Below are 23,311 nucleotides of genomic sequence, written 5' to 3' on the forward strand. Positions count from 1 at the left end.
GTTTTCACATTTTTGATTCAATCCAATGATCTGACATATTGCACAAGGTTGTCACAAAACAATATTTGATGCCAGGCACTTATTAGGACAAGTGACCCAAAGCTGACCAAAGAAGTAGGTTTCAAGCAATATCCTGAACAAACTGAGGGACTTTGAAAACCAGGGATGTTCAGGGAGTAAATTCAGGAGCTTATGGCCTTGGAAACTGAAAACATGAAAAAGGTGGAAGAGTTAAAACCAGAAATCTACTGGAGGTTGGAAGTCAGGGAGAAAAAATGTTTTGAAGGAAAAAGCAAAAGAACAGTAGATGCTTGAAAGTAGTAACACAAGCAGAAATTGATGAGAAACTCAGCTTATCTGGCAGTGCTTGTGGAGAGAGAGCAGCATTATTGTTTTGTGTCCAGTGACCCTTCTTCAGATATATCTCAGAGTGTTTTGCAGCTGGAGGGACTATTAAATGAAGGGGGTGTGATAACAAAATTTCAAAATAAGGATATGAATTTCAATACCTTGATGCTTTGTCACCCAGAAAATGTTTATGTTAGTGAGGACAGGATGGCAAAACTCGAAGATGTTGAAATGGGTGAGAGTAAACACACACGCAGCAGATTTTTGGATCTTCTCAAGATTTCAGGGAAGTAGAATTAAGAAGCCTGCTGGGAGTGTGTTTGGGGAGTTAAGTCGAGAATGGATGAGAGTTTCAGCAGCAGATGAACTGAGATGCTGTTGAGGTTGAAATTGTATATGGTCTTTGTGATAATGGGTGTGGGGGTGAGTAATGTGGTTAGAAGCTCATCTTGGGGTGAAATATTGCACCATGACTGTGAGCAGTGTTACCAGCCAGTTACCAGGGGCAGGGATGGAGTCAGTGGTGATGGAGTGGAGTTTGACTGCCAGCCTGGATTGAGATTTAGCACTGTCTACTTAAATGTGATCTATAGCCCTTTTCAAACAGGAACAGACTTGGCAGCAGAACTAATTTGTGAACCAACTGCCAGCTTTATTGAGACAAAGTGTGGAGTTTATCTGTTATGAAGTAAACTACAGTGACAAACTCAGACAGCTATTTCCAGTTGAGTGTGGTTTATGCTGCTTATGCCAATAACTAGCAGTTAAACAATTCATTGAAGTTTTTGCAGCCTTGGTCTTCAAACTCCGTCTTGAGCTTTTATCTTCTGATTCTCGTTGCTTTCCATTGCACGGACCTTTCTTGAGAATCTCCTTTATGCTTGTTCTTTTTTGATTAACCTCCCTCTCTGCCCAATCACAGTTCATATGAACAACACTCACCTCACTTCACCACGTGGTGTTCTTCATATTCATAATTATTCTCTTTACATCTTATCTGAGGACTGCTAGACCTGTATTTATTACCCTTATTTCACCGCCATTTCTCTATTCGCTGCCAGAGCGGTATCAAGAGTATCTTTAGCTTCGAGCTGCAGGAAACCTTCTCAATTGCAACTTATTAAAAATAACAAAAGAACTGGGATGTTGTAAATCAGGAACAAAAACAAAGTTGCTGGAAAAGCTCAGCAGGTCTGGCAGCATCTGTGAAGGTTAAAAAAAAGATAATGTTTCGGGTGCAGTGCCCCTTCCTCAGAGCGACTTATTAAAACCCCAGGATCGCTAATGTAACAATCTTTCTCATCCAGTTCTCAGTCTCATTTGTCTCAAAATGCAACATTGTGACGACGTTCATTTGCTTCTGACAATGACAACACAAAGCACTGCGCATGCTCCAGCTGACAATGGCGTCTGGGTGATTGATGTCAGTGCGCGACCAATATGAGCACAGAGATGCAGTGCAGGGCCGGGCGGAAGTCCCTGCCCTTCTAGCCAATCGGAATGAAGAAGGGGCGCGATCGGTGAAAACCGCGTGATCATCCACGAGAGCGGTCCAGAGTCGCTGAGATACCCAGAACTGCAGATACCAGAGACTCTGAGATAACACGGTGTGTAGCTGGATGAACACAGCAGGTCAAGCAGCATCAGAGGAGCAGGAAAGCTGACGTTTCGGACCTAGCTCCTTCGCTGAGACCAAGATTTGTGCAATTGAGGTAAGAGCAGGACACGGTAAAGAAAGCAAAACGGCAGAAAGCGGGAGGGGAGTGATATTCGTACGGGTTTGGAAGTTTTAGAAACACTTAGTGCACGTCGGAAAACACACACGTTTGAAACTCCCAGACTCACGTTTGCAGAAAACAAATCAATGCCTCAGATGGCGATAGGCCTGTGGGACCGCCACCATCTTTATTGGGGGCAATGATCCGCGGGACGCATGCGCAGCAGCTTTAAAACTAGAAGGGCCAAGCTCAAGCTGGGCGCATGCGCAGCCGCCAATGGCTGAAAGTGAGAAAACAAGGTGTGGGGCTGGAGGACTACAGCAGGACAGGCAGCATCTTAGGGGCAGGAAAGCTGGCCTTTTCGGGCCTACACCCTTCAGAAATGCGGGAGGGGAAGGGGATGCTGAAATAAATAGGGAGAGAGGGGGAGGCAGGTGGAGAGGAGACAGACAAGTTAAAGAGGTGGGGATGAAGCAGGTAAAAGTGAGTGTAGGTGTGGAGGGGATAGGTCAGTCCAGGGAGGACCAACAGGTCAAGTGGTTGGGATGAGGTTAGCAGGTAGGAAATGGGGGTGCAGCTTGAGTTGAGAGGAGGGGATGGGTGAGAGGAAGAACAGGTTAGGGAAGTGGGGATGAGCAGTTGTTTCGTGTGACCTGAGCGTAGAAGTTCTGTAATGTGGTCCCCAAGCCTCTGCTTGGTTTCCCTGATGTAGAGGAGGCCAGAAAGGGTAGAGTGGATGCAGTATACCACATGAGCACCTGCATTCCCCATACAGATGGCCAAAAAGCCCTACGCTATTTCCCGTCCTGCAGGTCTGATCAGTACCCCTCCACTGACCACCCCCACCTTAGGTGCTTTGCCAAACTCATTCTCACCCTCAACAACTTCTCTATCAACTCCTCCCACACCCTACAGACAAAGAGGGTGGCCGTGGGTACCCGCATGGGCCCAAGCTATGCCTGCTTCTTTGTTGGAACAATTCCTCTTCCGTACCTACACTGGCCCTGAGCCCCACCTCTTCCTCCAGTACACGGATGACTGTATCAGCGCTGCCTTGTGCTCCCATGAGGAGCTCGAGCAGTTCGTCCACTTCCCCAGTACCTACCACCCCAAACTTAAATTCACCTGGACCATCTCTAACACCTCTCTCATATTCCTGGACCTCTGTTTCTGTCTTGGGCAACCATCTAGAAACCGATATCCATTTCGAGCCCACTGACTCCCACAGCTACCTAGTATACACCTTTTCCCACCTACCGTCCTGCAAAAATGCCATCTCCTATTCCCAATTCCTTCACCTCCGCTGCATCTGCTCCCAGGGTTCCACTCCCGTACATCTCAGATGTCCTTGTTTTTTAAGGATCGCAACCCCAGCCCCCACTTGCCCTCCCCCCCGGCAGTAATTGAGAACGCCCTTCACTGCGTCTCCTGCATTTTTCAACAACTCCTCCCTCACAGCCCGTCCCTGTAACAACAACCGAAAAAGAATCCCCCTCATCCTCACATATCACTCCTCCAATCTCCGGATCCAACGCATCATCTTCTGACACTTCGGCCATCAGCAATCTGACCCCACCATCAAAGACACTTTCCCCTCCCCACCCTTGTCGACATTCCAGAGGGACCGCTCTGTACATGACTCCCGTGTCCGCTCCACACTCCCCTCCAGCCCCACCACACCTGGCACTTTCAACCGCAACTGTAGGAAGTGCTGCACCCGCCCCCACACCACCTCCCTCACCCCCAACCCAGGCCCGAAGAAGACTTTTCAGATCAAGCAGATATTCAACGGCACATCTGCTAATGTGGTATACTGCATCCACTGTACCTGTTGTGGCCTCCTCTACATCGGGGAAACCAAGCGGAGGCTTGGGGACGGCTTTGCGGAACACCTACGCTCGGTTCGCAATAAACAACTGCACCTCCCAGTCGCGAACCATTTCAACACCCTGTCCTATTCCTCAGACGACGTGTCCATCCTGGGCCTCCTGCAGTGCCACAGCGATGCCAGCCGAAGGTTGCAGGACCAGCAGCTCATATTCTGCCTGGGAACCCTGCAGCCCATTGGTGTCAATGTGGATTTCACAAGCTTCAAAATCTCCCCTCCTCCAACCGCATCCCAAAACTAGCCCAGCCTGTCCCCACCTCCCTAACCTGTTCTTCCTCTCTCGTATATCCTCCTCCCACCTCAAGCTGCATCCCTGTTTCCTGCCTACTAACCTCATCCCACCGCCTTGACCTATCAGTCCTCCCTGGCCTGCCTCTTTGACTTGTCTGTCTCCTCTCCACCTATCTTCTCTCTCCATCTTCAATCTGTCTCCCCCTCTCTCCCTATTTAGTTCAGAATCCTTTTCCCCTCCCCCATTTCTGATAAAGGGTCCAGGCCTGAAACATCACCTATCCTGCTCCTAAGATGCTCCTTGGCCTGCTGTGTCCATCCAGCTCCACACCTTGTTGTCTCGGATTCTCCAGCATCTGCAGTTCCCATTATCTCTTATCCAAGTGTTTGTTTCTTATGGATTTCTTTCCCAGAGTGTGGGATAATAGCAGCTCGCACTGCTCTTACTCACTTCTGTGCTCCCTGATCACCTTTGTCGGTGTCGGTCTCTAATGATGGGTATATTTGATCTCTGCAGTATTTTACTGTTAATTCCTTTACCTTTTTTGTAAATAAATTTTCCATTGCTGCCCACCCCTCACCATCTGCTGCTGTCTTACCAGATTAATTTTTGAATGGTATCTTTTACAGCCAGGAAATATTTCCCAGAAAGAGAGTGCATTTTTCTTCCATTTCAGACCACCAAATTCGACAGCATTTTTATTCTCGTCATTAAATTTGCACTTCAACATTTGCTCTGTTTCTCCTTCCACAGATGCCAGCGATCGTTGCCAAAGCCCTGTTGCCTGTGGAGAAGGTGATATTTAACTTTTGTGTGCTGCTGCAGTTCGTATGATGAAGGTGCTCCCACAATGCGGTCATTTGAGAAGTTTCAGATCGTTCATCTAGCGACACTGAAGAGCTGATGGTGTGTCCAAATCAACAAACAATTTGTATTTTTATCATGCTTTAGAATTTCACAAAAATATTATCCAGAAACTTTTGACATAAGGCCATATTAGATCAGGTGACCAAAAAGTTACCAAATTTGCAGGTTTTCCTGACTCCTTAAAGAAGGAAAGCAAACCTAAGAGGCTTATCATGGGAATTCCAGACCACGTTGCCTGGCAACTGTAGAAACAGCCTCCAGTCATGAAGCAATGACAAAGCGCATTGTTGGAGCTGAAACGAAATGAATTATCGAAGTCTTGAAAATTGTGTGGTGCAGGGAGATAGGGCTCATCACAGCCAGGAATTAAATCAAGGATGAGAATTTTAAATTGTTGCTCACAAATAGTCTTTGTGGGTCAGGGAGCACAGCAGTGATGGATGAACAGGTCTTGGTACAAATGAACTCGTGTGCAGCAGAATTTTAGATATTCGTGAGGTTTCAGGGCCGTTGAATGTGGGAGGCCGACTGGCAGTGTGTTTGGATAGTTAAGTCTAGAGGTAACACAGGAATAGATGAGAGGTTCAGCAAATGAGCTAAAACTGAGGTGTTGTTGTCGGGTCATTGTCACTGAAGTGGAAATAAGTGGTTTTTGTGCAGGGCTCTGCTGTTTACCCTCACCTCACATCAGGGATTCAGCTGCTTGTGAATTTGTGGATCAAGTCTGTAATAAAATCAGGAACTGAGTGCCCGCCGTGGCCCAAACTGGGTATCACTGAGCAGGTTACTGCTGAGTAAGTACTGCTGTTGACAACACCTTCCATCACTTTACTGACGATAGAGAGTAGACTGCTTGAGGGGAAATTGGTCGGGTTGGATTTGCTGTGTTTTTGTGCTGAACAGACCTGGGCCATTTTCCAAATTGGCAGTAGATGCCAGTGCTGTAGCAGGACTGAAACAGTTTGGCTTGGTGGCTAGCAAGCTCTAGAGCACTAGTCATCGGTACTATTGCCAGTGTTGTCAGGACCCATAACCTTTGCACAATTCTTCCATTTATTGATATTATTTGAAATGAATCAAATTGGATGAAAACTCACATCTCTGTTGTTGGGGACCTCTGGAGAAGGCTGAGATGGATCATCCAGTTGACACTTCTGGCTTAAGATTGCTGCACTCTTATCTTTTGCATGGATAGGTTGGGCTCCTCTGTCAGTAAGGATGGGGATTTTTGGCATGCTTCCTCCAGTGAGTTGTTTAATTGTTCATCACCATTCACGACTGGGTGTGACAGAACTGCAGAGCTTACATCTCATCTATTGGTTATGGGGTGGCTTAGCTCTAACTCTTGCTGCTTATGTTATTTGGCATGCAGATAGTCCTGTTTGGTAGTTTTACCAGGTTGGCACCTTATTTTTAAGTCTGCCTTGTGCTGTTCTTGGCATGTACTCCGATACTATTCCATTCAACCAGTGTTTGTCTCGTGGGTCAATGGCAATGGCTGACTCTTGGGTATGCTGGGACATTAGGTTACAGATTGTGCTGGAGAAGGTCTGCTACTGTTGTCTCTCTCAAAGCCTCATAGATATCAAGTTTGGAGTTCCTGTGTCTGTTCCAAGTCTGTTCCTTTCAGCCAAAGTTCGTGCCACCCAACACAATGGGGGGGGGGGTGGTATTATCAAGTTTAAGATGAGGCTTTGTTTCCACAGGAGTGTGCGGTGGTGGCTGTTATCAATTCTGTCACAGACAGATGCCTCTGCAGCTGGGAAATTGGTGATGATGAGAGCAGCTATGTTTTCCCCGTTTGGTGCGTCACCACCTCCTGCAGTCCCAGCCAGGCAGCTTTGTCCTTTAGGACGCGACTAGCCTGATTGGTAATCCTCCTGCAAACTACTCCTGAAGGTGGACGTTGAGTACATTTAGTGCTATTCACACTCTCAGTGCTTTCTCCAAGAGCTGTTCAACATGGAGGAGTTTTTTGTTTATTAAAATTCACTCTTGGGATGTGGAAATTGCTGGCTGCACCAGCATTTATTACCTGGAAGGCAATAAAGAGTCAACCACATCGCTATGTTTTGGAGTCACATGTCATCCAGACCAGGTAAGGATGGCAAATTTCCTGAAAGGACATAAGCGAACCAGATGGGTCTTTCCTGATAATTGGCAATGGTCATCAGTAGACTCTTAATTTCAGATCATTATGTAATTCAATTTTCACCATCTGCCATGGCAGGATTCGAACCCAGGTCCCCAGAATGTTATCTCGGTCTCTGGATCAATAATCTAGCGATAATACTGCTGCCGATTTATCAACAGAGGGAGGATGGTACATCGTAATCAGCAGGAGCCATGAGACTTCCAGGCGTCAGAGTCAATGTTGAGTACTCCCAGGTCAAATAATCTGGTCGGAATAGCACTATGCTATTCCCCCGAATCAGCTGTGGACCCCCACAAGGAATAATGTGCAGCAGGAACAATGCACAGTTATCCTTGGCCAGGAGGAGGGGATGTTGTGAATTTCTAACCGACTGTCAGTGATGTATTTTATGAATTTGTGTTACAGGATATTACAAGTGGACTTTCAGGTGGGAAGCTCAATTGTAACACAAAACTGACAGAATTACTTAATTCATCAGCACCTGGATATTCGCATTGTGTGTGAGTATTGTGTTCCTGCTCGTTCCCATTTGCCGTGTAAAATTTCTCTCATTACTCCATTCTCTCAATAGATCTTTCCTACGACTTTCAAGAGATGTCCTGTAGTCCTTTCTTATGGCCAGTTGAGTGTACGTTTTGCCGTCCTAATGTTATCTTTTGTAAACACCGCCTATCAAAGGTCCCCTCAAAATCCTTTGTTCCAGGGAGATCAATCTTATTTTCTCCAAGCACCTGATTCCCCAATGACTTTTTGTTTCCTGTGTGTAAGGCACTCATCCGGATTGTGTTGGAACATTTTCCACTTCCCTGCATGAGTACAGCCCTAACAATATTAAAGAAAGGTAACATCCTCCAGGTGAAGCAGTGTCAGAGTGGTGTCCCATCCACCACATGCAACATTCCCCTCTGCACCACTGAGGCACAGTGGCATCACTATGCCTAAGGTAAAGTCACCATTGTCCTACCTGACTATAGGGCTGGTTTAACCTGAAGATTACCGCACCCCAGGCGAGGGGAGAGGTTGAGAAGGAGAGTCCATCTATTGTAGATGGTTATTCTCAATATGTACCAGCAATGTCTAAGTCACATGAAATTATAATAAAAACAGCCCTAACCATGCAACTAAAAACCCTCTCCCTACAAACCATTCTGTTAAATCTCCTCTGCCCCCTATCAGGGACCCTCCCGTCCTTCAGTGTGTGGGGGATCTTTGGTTTGCACAGACTCAGCTCGTCTCTGTTCCTGTCTGTGATGTCATCATGCTGCGACAATGGCACTGAACCTCACTGTCTGTGAGGGTGGTAGGCACAGAGATCCTCATAGCGTTTAAGGCATATTTAGATGCACACTTGTGATGCCAACACAGACAAGTCTACGGGCCAAGTTCTGGAAAATTAGATTAGAACGGTTAGGTGGTTTTTAACCGGCACTGGCTGGATGGGGCACAAAGCCTTTTTCTGTACTGTAGACCTCCGAGGCAGTTCACATAGGAAGATACCCAGCAATATTTCAAGTCATTTCAGAATATGAGCTAATAGAATAAATGGCTCATGATTGGTCAGTATTTTCGGGAGAAAAGGAAGGTATAGACGTAATGCGGTTTACCTCAATTCTGGGGCCTGAAGCCCAGGAAAGTGAAAGCACCGCCATCAAGTGGGTGTATAAAAATAAGGATTGTATTAGAGGAAAGAAATATCGTTCTTGTATCATCCATTTGTGAGGCTGATATTAGAGACAGGAAGGGTTCTGAGACCGGAGAAGATTACAAAAATAGGGAAAAGTGAGCTTGGATAAGATTACAGAAATGGGGAAGATTGTGAGGCTGGAGGAGACCTCAGACAAAGGGAGGTTTGTGAGGCTGAAGACAATTATAGAGCGAAAGGTTTGTGGGCTGGAGGAGATTAGAGATAAGGTGGTTTGTGAGACTGGAGGAATCTGAATAGATGGTGAGAGTTATGAGGCTAGTGGGGGATTCCAACGATAGGCAGGTAGTGAGGCTGGAGAGGGATTCCAGAGATGTGAAGCGTGTTGAGGCTCAAGGGTGATGCCTGCAGTAATGCAGGTAGTGAGGCTCGAGGGCATGATCAGGTGGGTAGTGAGGTTTGAGGTATGATTCCTGCAATAGGGAGGGTAGTGAGGCTCCAGGGCGGATTATCATCCAAACAGCACAGTGGTGTACTTACAGCACATGGAGTGCAGCAGTAATAGAAAGTACCACTTTCTCCAAATTGAATAAAAATGGGCAATCAATATTAGTCTGTGCAGCAAAGACCACATCCCATAAATCAATTAAAATTATGGTGGGTCTCTGGTTTGGAGAGAGCTAACAGAAGCTGAGATAATTCTCCATTGTAGCAATGTTTGGTAACTGTAGAATGAACATTCAGCTAATTGGCAAATAATGCAGCGTGAAAATGTGAAGATTGTTTGACTCAGCAAGTTCCCAGGCCCTGGAACAGTCTGAATGGCAGCTGGATGCAGATTTCGCAGTTATTCTCAAAAGAGAGTTGGGATTTAACTTTTCAAGGAATGATGGACAAATGGCAGGGTAAATGGGTCAGATTTGCAGCACCTCCAAAGTGAGAGTGAAGCCTTTGACATGGTTCCACATGGTAGATTTAATGAGTAAAGTTAGATCACATGTGATTCAGGAAGAGCTCGCTAATTGGAAGCGGAATTGGCTTAGTTGTCGGAGAGAATGTGGTGTTGTGGGATTTTTCAGAGTGGAGTTCTGTGACCAGTGTGTTCCACAGCAATTGGTGCAGGGGCCACTTTTGTTTCTCATTTAGATTAACGATATGGATGAGAATGTAAGGGACAAGATTAGTAAGTTTGCAGATGATACTAGAATTAGTGGTTAGTGAAGGTTATCTAAGATGACAGTGAGATCATGATCAATTATGTCAATGGGTTGAGGAGTGGAGGATGAAGTTCAATTTGAATAAATGTGAGACATTGTATTTTGGTAAAATGAGCAAGGGGTAGGACTTGCACAATTGATGGTTGCACCCAGGGTCGTGTTGTGGCACAGCGAAATGCTGAGATTCAGGTACATAATTCTTTGAAGGTTATGTAGACAGGCTGGTTAATATGTTGTTTAGAACACTTGCTTTCCTTGCTGAGACCTTTTGTGTCTGAGTTGGGATGTTATGTTCAGGTTGTATAGGACATTGTTTAGGCTTCATTTGAGGTATTACGTGCAGCTCTGATCGCCCTATTACAAGAAGGACATTATTATTAAACTGGAGACACTTCAGAATAGACTTGCTGGGATGTTGCCAGGATTGGAGGGCTTGATTATCAAATAGACAGTCAAAGCTAGGACTTTTCTCACTGGAGCATAATGGGTTAAGGAGTGGCCTTAGACGTTCATAAAATCATGAGGGCACAGATGATGCGAATAGCAAGGGTTTATTCCCAAGGTTGGGTGATTTCAAGACAAGGGGACATGTGTGTAAGGCGAGAGGAGAAAGACATTTAAAAAGACATGAGGGATATTTTTACGGAGTTGTCCATGTGTGGAACAAACTTTCAGAGGAAGTGGCAGATATAGGTACAGTCACATTGTCCTTATTCAAATGTCTTTTAAACATAGATAAGAGAAGTTTAGAGGAGTATGTGCCAGATGCAGGCAGATGTGATCAGTCTAAATATAAAACTTACATATTTAGAATTTTGAAATGTATATTAAATTGGAGTAAGGCTAACTTTGACATTAATGAGCAAGAACTTGCAAAAGGTAATATGCAGGTCAAGGAATGTTTAGAAAGTGGGAGGCCCTCAAAACAAAAATAAGGAGAGCCCAGACACGATATGTTTCTGTTCATGTGAAGGGCAAGGCTGGTAAATGTAGGGGATACTGGCTGACTGGAGAAATTGAGGCTCTGGTCAAGAAAAAGAAGGCAGCACATGTCGGGTATTGACAGCAGGAATTGGGTCAATCCTTCGAAGTATAGGGGCAGTAGGAGTACACTCCAGGGAAATTGGGAAGGTGAAAAGCAGACATGAGCCATCTTTGGCAAATAAGGTTAAGACGAGTCCCAAGAGATTCTGAAACTACATTTCGGACAAAAAAGCAACAAGGGAGAAAATAGGGCCCCTTTAAAGATCAACAAGGCTGTCTGTGTGGAACTGCAGGCTGAGATAGTGAATGAGTATTTCGCATTAATAATTACTGCAGAGAAGGATACGGAAGTGAGAGAACTTGAAACATACATAATGAGTTGTGAAAAGTGTCCATTTTTACAGAGGTCTAGGTGCTGGATGTCTTAAAATGCATAAAGGTGGATAGGTCCCTGGCACCTGATCAGGTGTTATCCACAAACTCTGGGAGAAGCTGGGGAAGTAATTGCTGGGCCCTTGCTGAGGTATTTGTATCATTGACACTAGTGAAGTGCCAGAAGGCCGGGTGGCTAATGTGGTGCTTTTCTTTAAGGAAAAGCTAGAGGACCATCGACCATTGAGCCTGATGTCAGTGGTGGGTAAATTGCTGGAGGGGATTCAGAGGGACAGGATTTGCATGTGTTTGGAGAAGCAAAGACTGATTAGGGATAGTCAACATGGTATTGTGAGTAGGAAATCTTGTCTCACTAACTTGACTGAGTTTATTTGAAGAAGTGACAAAGAAGATTGAAGAAGGCAAAGCAGTGGACACTGTCTATTATGGACTTCAGCAAGGCATTCACCAAAGCTCCACATGACAGACTGGTTAGCAAGATTAGATCAAATGGGATCCAGGGAGAGTTAGCTATTTGAAACAAAATTGGCATGAAAGTAGGAAACAGGATTATGGCGGGGTCGGGGGAGGGTTTTTTTCAGTCTCGAGGACTATGAACAGCAGTGTGCTGCAATGATTGGTGCTGGGTCCACTGCTTTTTTAATCATTGATACAAATCATGTGGAATGAATATTGGAGGAATGGTTAGTAAGCTTGCAAATGACACTAAAATTGTTGTTGTAGTAGACAGCAAAGGAGTTTACCTCCCAAGTACAATGGGAATGTAATCAGATGGGTTGATGATGGGCTGAGGAGTGATAGAAATAAGTTGAGCTCAGGTAAATATGAGTGATTGCATTATGGTAATGAAAATCAGGGCAGGGCTTAAACAGTTAATGATGAGGCCCTGGGGACTATTACACAACAGAGACTCCTTGGGGTGCAGGTGCACAGTTCTTTGAAGGTGAATTGCAGGTACAGAAGGTAGTGAAGATGATATTTGCTGTGCTTGCATTTATTGGTCAGTGCATTGAGTGTAGGAGTTGGAGGTCATGTTATAGGCTGAACAAGACATTGATTATGCTGCTTTTGGAATACTGTTCAGTTCTGGTCTCCCTGCCATAGGAATGATGCTGTTAAACTTGGCAGGGTGCAGAAAAGATTTACAAGGATGTTGCAAGAGGTGGAAGTTTTGAGTTGTAGGGAGAGGCTGAATATACTGGGGCTATATTCCCTGGAGCATTGAAGGCTGAGGGGTGAATTTATAGAGGTTAATAAAGTTATGGTGGGCGTAGGGTGAATGGCCAAGATTGTTTCCCAGGTTAAGGGAGACTAGAACTTATAACACTGGCTTAAGCTGAGAGGGAAAGTTTTTTTTTTAAAAGGGAACGAAAAGAACTGCAGATGCTGTAAGTCTGGAAAAAAAAATGCTAGAAAAGCTCAGCAGGTTTGGCAGTATCTGTGGAGGAGAGAAGAGTTTTGGGTTCTGAGGGTCACTGGCCCCAACACATTAACTTTTTTTTTTCCTCCTCCACAGATGCTACCAGGCCTGCTGAGCTTTTCGAGCAAATTTGTGTTTTTTTAAGGGAAAGTGGGTGGTGCCTATGTAGAATGAGCTGCCAGAGGAACTGGTGGAAGATGGTACAGTTACAACATTTAAGAGGCATCTGGATGGATACGTAAATAGGAAGGGTGTAGAAGAATATAGGTCAAATGCTTGCTAATGGGATTAGATTAATTTGGGATATCTGGTCAGCGTGAACAATTGGGACCAAAGGGATTGTTTTGTGCTGTACAACTCTGACTAAGCATTTTTTTGTTTTCATTTCAGATTTCCACAATTTTACTTCTGCACTATTCTTTGTCTTTCAGAGGGCTCGAAAGATTGAGCTACAGATCTATACAATGACTGTCCTTCCTCCCTGGCTCTCCCACCTCTCTCTCTCTTTTGGTAGTTTTATGCAAACACTGACTGGATCCCTTACCTGGAGCATATTTGTGAATGAATTTGTTCTGATGGTGATCCAGCATATTCCCCAAGTGTTGCTCTACAAAGTCCAGAGAATTTCTCAATTTCACAATCTGTGTGTCCTTCTTATTTCTTACTCGCTGCACTTACTTTCTGTTTGAAAGTATAGTCTGTCATTGGAGAATTTAAGCAGGTCCACATCCAGGTCTGATGGTCACTTTGTTTATCACAACACAATTATCTCAGGATTTTGAACATTGAAGGAAAAAGCAGCACTCACATTGGGGAGAAGCACACATGGTCTGAGAAGATTCATCTGAAATGTCTGAACACTAGTGCAGTGACACTGGGGAGAGACTGTGGAAATGTGCAGATTGCAGGAAGGAATTTCTTCATCCATCCCAGCTAGAAACGGACCACCAGAGTCACACTGGAGAGAGACCATTGTCCTGTTCTGCGTCAGGGAAAGGCTTTGCTGACTCGAATTCCCCGCTGATACACCAGCGTGTTCACTCTGGGGAGAGACCTTTCATGAGCTCTGAGTGTGGGAAGGGATTCATTGTCATCCAAACTGTTAACACACCAGCAAGTTCACAGACAACCACAGTTGAAGAACTTTGCTGTCACTCTCACTGTCAAATGAGCCATGGTTTTGGACTATTTGTACTGATGTTACCGATCCCTGCTCACTTAGAGGTGCTGGTATTGTAACAGTTGTGTAAGGTAGAGCTTGAAAATAGTCACATTGTCACAAAACATTCACACTGCCTAAAGACTATCCATCTGCACGGTATGTGAAAAGGGATTTTCTGGTTCATCAGGACTGGTTAACTACCAGCAAATTTCTGAATTAGTTGATTGGTTTGAATATAGCTAACAGTAGAATCAAAAATAGTATCAGTGATAATGGGAACTGCAGATGCTGGAGAATCCAGAATAACAAAGTGTGGAGCTGGAGAAACACAGCAGGATTTCCAGCATCTCGGGAGCACAAAAGCTGATGTTTCGGGCCTCGAAGGGTCTCGGCCTGAAACATCAGCTTTTGTGCGCCTGAGATGCTGCTTGGCCTGCTAGGTGGAGTGGGGAGGTAGGGAGGTGAGAGGTCAGTCCAGGGAAGACAGACAGGTCAAGGAGGTGGGATGAGTTTAGTAGGTAGGAAGTGGAGGTGTGGCTTGGAGTGGGAGGAAGGGATGGGTTAGGGAGGCAGAGACAGGCTGGACTGGTTTTGGGATGCAGTGGCGGGAGGGGAAGAGCCAGTTCGTCCCCTCCGCCCAGTGCACCACACAACCAGCCCAGCGCTTCCCCCTCCCCGCACTGCATCCCAAAACCAGCACTGCCTGTCTCTGCCTTCCTAACCTGTTCTTCCTCTCACTCATCCCCCTCCTCCCACCCCAAGCCGCACCTCCATTTCTTACCTACTAACTGCATCCCACCTTCTTGACCTGTCGTCTTCCCTGGACGGACCTATCCCCTGCCTACCTCCCCACCTATACTCATGCAGCCCTCTTGCTGAAATACAGCACCGAAGCTGCCCTCCACTTTATCCTGTACTCACTGTTTCTAGCTCCATGGAGGACCATTTCATTCCGGCTATCGTTCCCAGCACGCATGCTCACAATTACAATTTAGCTGTGCGCATGCTCCACAGCTGACCACGGTGGTTTGACATCTAACGACCAATAGTAATCAAGAGGCGTAACGAAAGGAAAGGCACCGGAAATGCTTCACCTCCAACCAATCAGAGGACGACGGTGGGCCACAGTTCCAAGGAAGGATCACCGTTAAATCTCCAGCATCTGCAGTTCCCATTATCTCTGATACCGTTAAATCTGTTTCCTCCGTCACAGATGCTGCCAGACCCGCGGGGCTTTGTTTTTGTTCACGTCATTCGTGCGGTGGGTGGGCAGGGTTATTCTTCCAACCAATGAGGGAGGAGAGAGGGACGGCGATGCAAGTAACTGCAGATGCTGGAGAACCTGAGATAACACGGTGTGGAGCTGGATGAACACCACAGGCCAAGCAGCATCAGACGAGCAGGAAAGCTGACTTTTCAGGCCTGAACCCTTCTTCAGAATTGGGGAAGGGGAGATGGTTATGAGATAAATAGGGAGAGAGGGGAGGCGGAAAGAAGATGGAGAGAGGAGAAGGTAGGTAGAGAGGAGACAGACAGGTCAAAGAGGCAGGGATGGAACCAGCAGAAGTGAGTAGAGGTAGGGAGGGGACAGGTCAAGCGGGCAGGATGAGGTTTGTAGGTAGGAGATGGGGGTGTGGCTTGAGGTGGGAGGAGGGGATAGGTGAGAGGAAGAACAGGTTAGGGAGGCTGGGACGAGCTGGGCTGGCTTTGGGATGCAGTGGGGGAGGTGAGATTTTGAAGCTTGTGAAATCCACATTGATACCATTGAGCTGCAGGGTTCCCAAGCGGAATATGAGTTGCTGTTCCTGCAACCTTCGGGTAGCAGCGTTGTGGCACTGCAGGAGGCCCAGGATGGTCATATCATTTGTGGAATGGGAGGGGGAGTTGTTTTGTGTGAACCGAGCATAGGTGATCTGCAAACTTGCCCCCAATCTCCGCTTGGTTTCCCCAATGTAGGAGCCACAACGGGAACAGCGGATGCAGATGTGGGGCCTGGAATGGAGGTGAGGGGAAGGTGTACGGCAGGTGGAACACTTTCTGCAGTTCCAGGGAAAAGTGCCAGGTGTGCTGGGGCTGGAGGGTAGTGTGGAGTGGACAAGAGAGTCATGGAGACAGTGGTCCGTATGGAAAGCAGATAAGGGCGGGGACGGGGCGTGAGGGATGATTTGCAGGAAAGGCGGGACACACGATCGAGGGAGTTCTCCGAACGCTGAGGGAGGAGGTTGCGGTCCTTGTAAAACAGGGATCTGAGATGTACGGGGGGGTGGAATTCCACATCCTGGGAGCAGATGCATCGGAATTGGGAATAGGGGATGGCATTTTTGCAGGAAGGTAGGTGGGAGGAGGTGTATTCCAGGTAGCAGTGGGAGTCAGTGGGTTTGAAATGGATATCGGTTTCTAGGCGGTTGCCGGAGATGGAGACAGAGAGGTCCAGGAAGGAGTGACAGGTAGTAGAGATTGTCCAGGTGAACTTAGGGGTCGGGTGGAAGGTGTCAGTGAAGTGGATGAACTGTTTGAGTTCCTTGTGGATGCATGAGGTGGCGTCAATGCAGTCGTCAATGTAATGGAAGAAGAGGTGGAGTTTAGGGCCAGTGTAGGTATGGAAGAGGGACTGTTCCACGAAACCTACAAAGAGACAGGCATAGCTTGGGGGTGTCAGTGGAGGGGGACTGGTTGGACCTGCGGGACAGAAAGAAGCGGATGGCCTTAAGGCAATCTGTATGGGAAATGCAGGTGTATAGAGACTGGACGTCCGTGGTAAAGATGAGGTGTTGGGGACCGGTGTAATGTAAGTTCTGGAGGAGATGGAGAATGCGGGTGGTGTTACAGACGTAGGTAGGGAGTTCCTGGACTAAAGGTGAAAAAATGAAGTCCAATTTGGGGTAGATAAGTTCGGTGGGGCACAAGCAGGTGGAGACAATGGGTCGACTAGGGCAGGCAGGTTGGTGGATTTTGGGAAGGAGATAAAAGTGGCCGTTGCAGTGTTGGGGAATAATGAGGTTGTAGGCTGTGGGTAGGAGGCCACCTGAGGTGATGAGGTTGTGGATGGCTTGGGAGATGGTGGTTGGATGTGGGGTCATGATCAAGGGGGCAGGAGGAGGTGGTGTTGGAGAGTTGATGTGTAAGCTTGTCGATGTAGAGGTCAGTGCACCATAGTACAGCTGCACCTCCCTTGTCCGTGGGTTTTATGGTAACTTTGGGATTGGAGTGGTGGGCTGCCCATTCTGCAGGGAAGAGGTTGGAGTGGGTGAGAGGGGTGGAGAGGTTGAGGCGTTTGATGTCACGATGTCAGTTGGTGATGAAGAAGTCGAGGGATGGTAGGAGGCGTTGGGGTGGTGTCCAGGAGGAGGGGATGCGTTGGAGGCGGGTGAAGGGCTCGGTAGAGGGAGGGTTAGGCTCACGGTTAAAGAAGTAAGCGTGGAGGCAGAGGCGGCGGAAAAACTGCTCAATGTCCAAGGTATTCGATGTGGGGTGGAGGGGGTCAAAGGTGAGCACTTTACTGAGGACTGACCATTCATCCTCAGGAAGGGGGACGTCTGTGGGGATGGTGAAGACTCGGCAGGGTTCGGTGTTGCTGTCACCTCTGGAGCTGCTGGCTGTGATGGCTCTGGGCGTGGTTGCGTCAGCTTTGGACAGAGTTGCTTTGGGGATGGTGGGAGGAGATGCATTGGTAGTGGGCGGAGCGGGGTAGGAGGTGGCAGCAGCGGTGACGGTAGGTGTGTCCTTAGTGTCTATGGTGTTGGACTCAGAAATGGAGGCAGTATCATTCGCTGCCCTGGAAGTGGTGTATCCTGCAGCAGAGGATGTGATGTCATCCCTGGTGGCTCTGACAGTGGCCACATGGCCAATGCTGGCGGGCACATTGTTGGGGATTTGGGAGGTGGAGGAAGCCCATTTTGGATGGTAGGTACCAGGACGTTTACTGTACTTACGGTTTTTCTGCCCACTCAAGCTGAGTAGAATTGTGAGTTCAGGATGTGGATTGTACGAAGAATAAAAAACAGGAGAGGTCCTTTGCAGGTCTGGAAGAGGGAGGCTCTAAGATGGGGTGGGTTTGATTGTAGTGTCTGCAGATGCCGTCGCATTGCTGCGAGTGTGTGTTTCAGGATTCGCAGGGAGAAATGCTTCTGAAGGGACTTTATGTTCTGAATGTAGACATTGTCACGTTTGGGGCCAAATTGGGAAGGCTTGAATGTGGACTCTAGTCCAATGGGGATGATCTGGTTCCGTAGGCATGTACTAAGGAAGATAACGTGGCTGTAGTACCTGGTTTGCTTCAGGATGTGGTCGAGCAGTTTCAAGGCCGAAGAGGGCAGTTTTTGGACACTTTTCCAGAGTAATGGTGAGACTGCATTGAGAGAGCTGTGGGCATGATGAAATCAGAACCCATTCAGAGATGAATCACTGAACTGATTTCTGTGAGAAGTATTTATCTTCAGAGGAAATCGTGACCAGGCTGGCCCTGGATTTATTGGACTTTAGGCGAATGACACACGATCTTGTTTAAACCCAAAATGTTCTGAGCAGTCTTTTCAAGTTGAATGCTGAAACATTATTTCCATTTGTGCAAGAGATTACCATGGATGGATGGACTTTAAAACTGGAGAATATCTCACTTAGACAATGGTGACTTATTTCTTTTACCCTTTAAAAGGCTTGTGTGTTTATGGAAGTCTTTCAAGAAAGAGATTTAGGATAAATCATTGAATATTCTTAAGGGAGAGGCAGACAGATTCTTGACTAAGAATGACACACTAATGTGGGCTCGGTTTGATTTTTCTAATCACTTACTCCTGATCCAAGTTTCTACATTTCTATTGTCTTTAGATACGGGAAAATAATGAGAGAATTCACACGGCCACGAAGGCTGTCACTTTCAGAATGATGGGTACAACTTCCAAATACGATTTTTAAACGACACTATGAAAATACTCAGGAAAGTTTCATGGTTTTTCAGAAAGATCAGAGACATAGAAGAAAGTTAAAATCTCATTAAAACTGCTTTCGTAAACAGATTGGGCTGAATATATGTCTTTAATAGTACAGATTACTTTTATTTGTTCTGGTGGGATGAGTTTTGTTGGTAAGACCAGCATTTATTGCCTCTGTCTAATTTCCATTCAGAATATGATGGTGAAACCCAGAGACACTAATATATGTTTCATCGAGATGTTCAGGATTCTGAAGAAGTGTCAGTGAATGGACAAAGATACAGATCCAAGCCAGGGTTCTGTGTGGTCTTGGAGATTGTAATACTCAACACGTGATGCTCACAACGTGTGGAAATTGTGAGACTGCATTTTCTGTTTTCGAAAATTAAGGTTAGAGAGTCATTCAGCATAAAAACAGGACCTTCAGCTCAACATGTCTATTACACTAAAAAAAACAAAACTACATTAATCACACTTATCTTGAAGCCTACAGCCACGAGGCATGGCGTTTTGAATGCTCCTCCAGCTGCTTCTCAAGTGCTGCATTGTCTTGTAATATCTGTGACCTGAGCTGTGATTTGTCTTTTTCTTCACATTATGTATGAACTACATTTTGCAAATATATCCCAGAACATCAAAGACAGCAATTAGCTCGAAAGATCAATATAAATGTTAACCTTGCTTTATAATTTTCTGGAAAAATCATACTTTCTTTTTAATTCATTTGAGATTTTAATGTAGCTAGACCGGCATTAGTTGACCTTGAAAACTTCCAGCTAGAAGTTCACCAAATTGGAAATGTAGTGGACACTGAAAAAGGTTACTTCAGAGTCCAATGGGATCTTGATCAGATGGGACAAGGGACCAAGGAATGGTAGGTAGATTTAATTTGAATAAATCTGAGGTGTTGCGTTTTGGAAATCAAATTGGGGCAGAACTTGCACTCAAAATGGTAAGGCCCTAGGGAGTATTGCTGAGAAATGAGAAATGGTGTGCAGGCGCATAGTTCCTTGAAAGTGGAGTCAGAGATAGATAGGATAGTGAAGAAAGCATTGAACATAGAACATAGAATATTATAGTGCAGTACAGGCCCTTCGGCCCTCCATGTTGTGCTGAAATGTGAAACAATCTGAAGTCCAACTAAACTACACTATTCCATTATCATCCATATGTTTATCCAGTGACTATTTAAATGCCCTTAAAGTTGAGAGTCTACTCCTGTTGCATTTGGTACAACTTGCCTTTATTGGCCAGTGCATTGCGTGTAGTAGTTGGGAGGTCCTGTTGCGGCTGTACATTGGTTAGGCCACTTTTGGAATATTGCATGCAATTCTCATCTCCCTGCTATCGGAAGGATGTTGTGAAAATTGAAAAGGTTCAGAAAAGATTCATAAAAATGTTGCCCGGGTTGGAAGGTTTGAGCTGCAGGGACAAACTGAATAGGCTTTTGCCTGGAGATTCGGAGGCTGAGGGGTGCACTTACTGAGATTTATAAAGTCAGGAGGAGAATAGATAGGGTATCTAGACAAGGTGTTTTCAGCGGGGTGGGGGAGTCCAAAATTAGAGGGTGCGAGTTTAAGGTGAGCTGGACGAGATTTAGAAGGAACCTCAGGCGTAACTTTTTCACACAGAGGGAGGTGAGTGTGTGGAATGAGATGCAAGGGGAAGTAATGGAGTTTGGTACAGTTGCAACATTTGAAAAGATGGGTATGTGATGAGGAAAGATTTAGAAGGATATGGGTCAAAAGCTAGCAAATCAGACAAGATTTATTGAGTATATGTAATTGGTATGGATGAAGTGAACTGAAGCCTCTGTTTCCATTCTTCACAACTTTCTGACTCTATGATTTGGTGAATTTCTGATGAACAGTTACACACAGGATACTTGTCACTGGAAGTTGATTATCTCATTGAATATCAAGGTTGTGTTTTTGGATTTCCTCCTGTTGGAGATAATTCCTGTCTGGCAACATTGAAGAACTGTTCTTGTTAGCCATTCATCAGCTAAACCTGAATGGTGCCCACATCTTTTGGAATAATTACATAGACTTTTGCAGGAACTGAGGACTGTGAAACAGTGCTGAGGAATCCGTTTCAGTACATTTGGGTCAGTGATATTTTAGCCCCCTGCCAATATGGCCTGTTTGTTCGTGAGCATTCACAATCCTGGCTCAAACAGAAACGTTCTCTTTGGAAATGCATATTCGAGTGGTACAAACATGGAACCAGATCGTGGAAACAGCACTGGAGGGGAGTGGGGATTAAGAACCAGCAGGAAAACAAATACATTCTCAAAGTGTGTACTTGGGAAGAAGGCATTTATTCATCTTTTGAGGAATGACACCATAGCAGCTAAAATACTTTATTCTAATGAAGAGAAAGCTGTATCCATTTTATTGGTTTCATTAAAATAATGGTGATAAACAGCTGGAATAATCTTGCACTACAATTTGAAAAATTCTGGATGTTTCAGAGACGGCTGGGCTGTCCCAGGCTGAGTAAGTGCTGATACTGTATGAGTGATGCTGTTCTGACAAACTTTCTGAGCACAGTTGATGGAACAGACAAACAAGCGCCATTGGCTAGTACTTCGGAATATATCAGACCTTTCATGGCTGCTACCACATAGAATCACTTAATTGAGAAAAGGCCCATTGAGACTGCACGACCAGGTGCTGATCCAAATGCATTTAAAGTTTGGGATGTTACCTGCCTCAACCACTCTTCTAAGCAGTGCATTCCATCATCATTTGAAGTGAGATCAGAGTAACTTCCCATGCCAACCATGTTACTTCACTCATTGTGGCATCAACGACCCTGAACAAAAATGTGATCAATGTGAATTGGAGACAATCCTGCACTGGTAATGTCCTCGACTGGACAATGGGAAAATCAATCTCTGAAAGTTGTCATTCAAGTCACTTGTCATCCTGGATAGGCACTAAATTGCTGTTCTTTGACTATAATGTATTGAAAAAAAAATCTTGGAATCCCTAACAAACAGCTCGGTGTGTATGTCTGCACCATTTGGATTGGAAGTGTTTCAGGAAGGTAGCTCGCTGTTACTTTCTCCAGAGGTATTGGTGATGACAAATACACTCAGCCTTTGCTCGTGCCTGCTAAAACCCATGCTTGAGTGTGTCCTATTAAAAATATCAAGATAGTTTATGTTTTCAAAGTTGAGCCCAAAGTCTCAGAAAGGTAAGACTTTGCTGGATGAGTGTAACCCCAGCAATGTCAGGAGCATGGTATGACATTGAGTTAAGGATCCGCATCGTTTTCTATAAGAGGACTGATTGTGCGATATCAGTGCCACTGAGTTCAAATTTTTCATGGCAATTAATATCAATGTAACATGCCATCGATACTTGGGATCTTTATTAAAGAAACTTTGCAATGTTTCCTTTAATGACCATTCACAAATACTTGAAGGGCAGCTCAAATGGCAGCTTCACTGTTTCGATTCAGATCAGACAAATTGTGACAGTGAAAAGAAAGGAAAGAAATGCTGGTTAAAAATTATCATATCTAGCAGCATCTGCAATATTACTATTTTTCAGAACAGATTCATAACAGACTAGATCTGTTAACTCAAAATCTGTCTCCTGATGTTACCTCATATATTGCGTTTCTCCACCAACTTCTATTTCAGGTTTCCTTAATCTCCAGAATTTTGCTTTTCTTGATAGGTCTGGATGTTGAACTTGGTTATATTTGGACAATATCGTCCATTCCTGATTCTGTGAGAGCCATTGGACTGGTTACACGTGTGTTACCTCAGTGCCTGTTTATTAAAAAACATTTTGTGAATATCGTCCTCAATGCATGAATTTTAGGAAATCGATTTTGATTGAAAATAAATTTCCGAGGCAGCTGCACTTCATGAGACAACAGAAATAGATTACTCATGATGGCACAATCTGGGCCCTTCACTGAAAGTGTTTCCCCTCAGGCTCTGAAAACTTTTCATACAAATCTCAGAATAATTACAGCAAAGATGGATGTCACTCAGCCCCTCATCTCTGCACCAGCTGAGGGTGAACTATATCCCTACTATTATTATCCTGTAAAATCCCTATACACTTAACATTTTGAAATCCCGAAATGTCAGCTTTTCTGTCCCTAAGATGCTGCTTGGCCTGTTGTGTTCATCCAGCTCTAAACCTTGTTATTTTGAAATCTTCGTCTGCTTTTAATTCTAAATATCCTGTGCATATATGAACAATTTTATCATTCTGCATACCCCATGATTAAACAGTGTTTACATAAAATATAATTTCCTGTTACATTTAAAATTATCATGGTGTGTTCATATTGTTGTTTGGCATTCCATCTCCCAAATATAATCTGTTTC

At 45.2% G+C, this 23,311-nt stretch overlaps 1 long non-coding RNA gene across 2 annotated transcripts; it reads left to right on the top strand.

Annotated features, from left to right (window-relative positions):
- The first annotated feature begins 1,858 nt into the window (after window positions 1–1,858).
- LOC132210123 (uncharacterized) lies at window positions 1,859–22,696 on the top strand. 2 transcript variants are annotated; one of them, XR_009446323.1, is made up of 4 exons: window positions 1,859–2,060; window positions 4,940–5,092; window positions 7,614–7,708; window positions 18,854–22,696. It is a non-coding gene; the product is annotated as an uncharacterized LOC132210123 (long non-coding RNA). The 2 variants fall into 2 exon arrangements; XR_009446324.1 differs by lacking the exon at window positions 18,854–22,696 and adding an exon at window positions 13,296–14,481.
- The last annotated feature ends 615 nt before the right edge of the window (window positions 22,697–23,311 follow it).

The sequence above is a fragment of the Stegostoma tigrinum genome, chromosome 11 (assembly GCF_030684315.1).
Source record: "Stegostoma tigrinum isolate sSteTig4 chromosome 11, sSteTig4.hap1, whole genome shotgun sequence".
NCBI classification, from domain to species: Eukaryota; Metazoa; Chordata; class Chondrichthyes; order Orectolobiformes; family Stegostomatidae; genus Stegostoma; species Stegostoma tigrinum.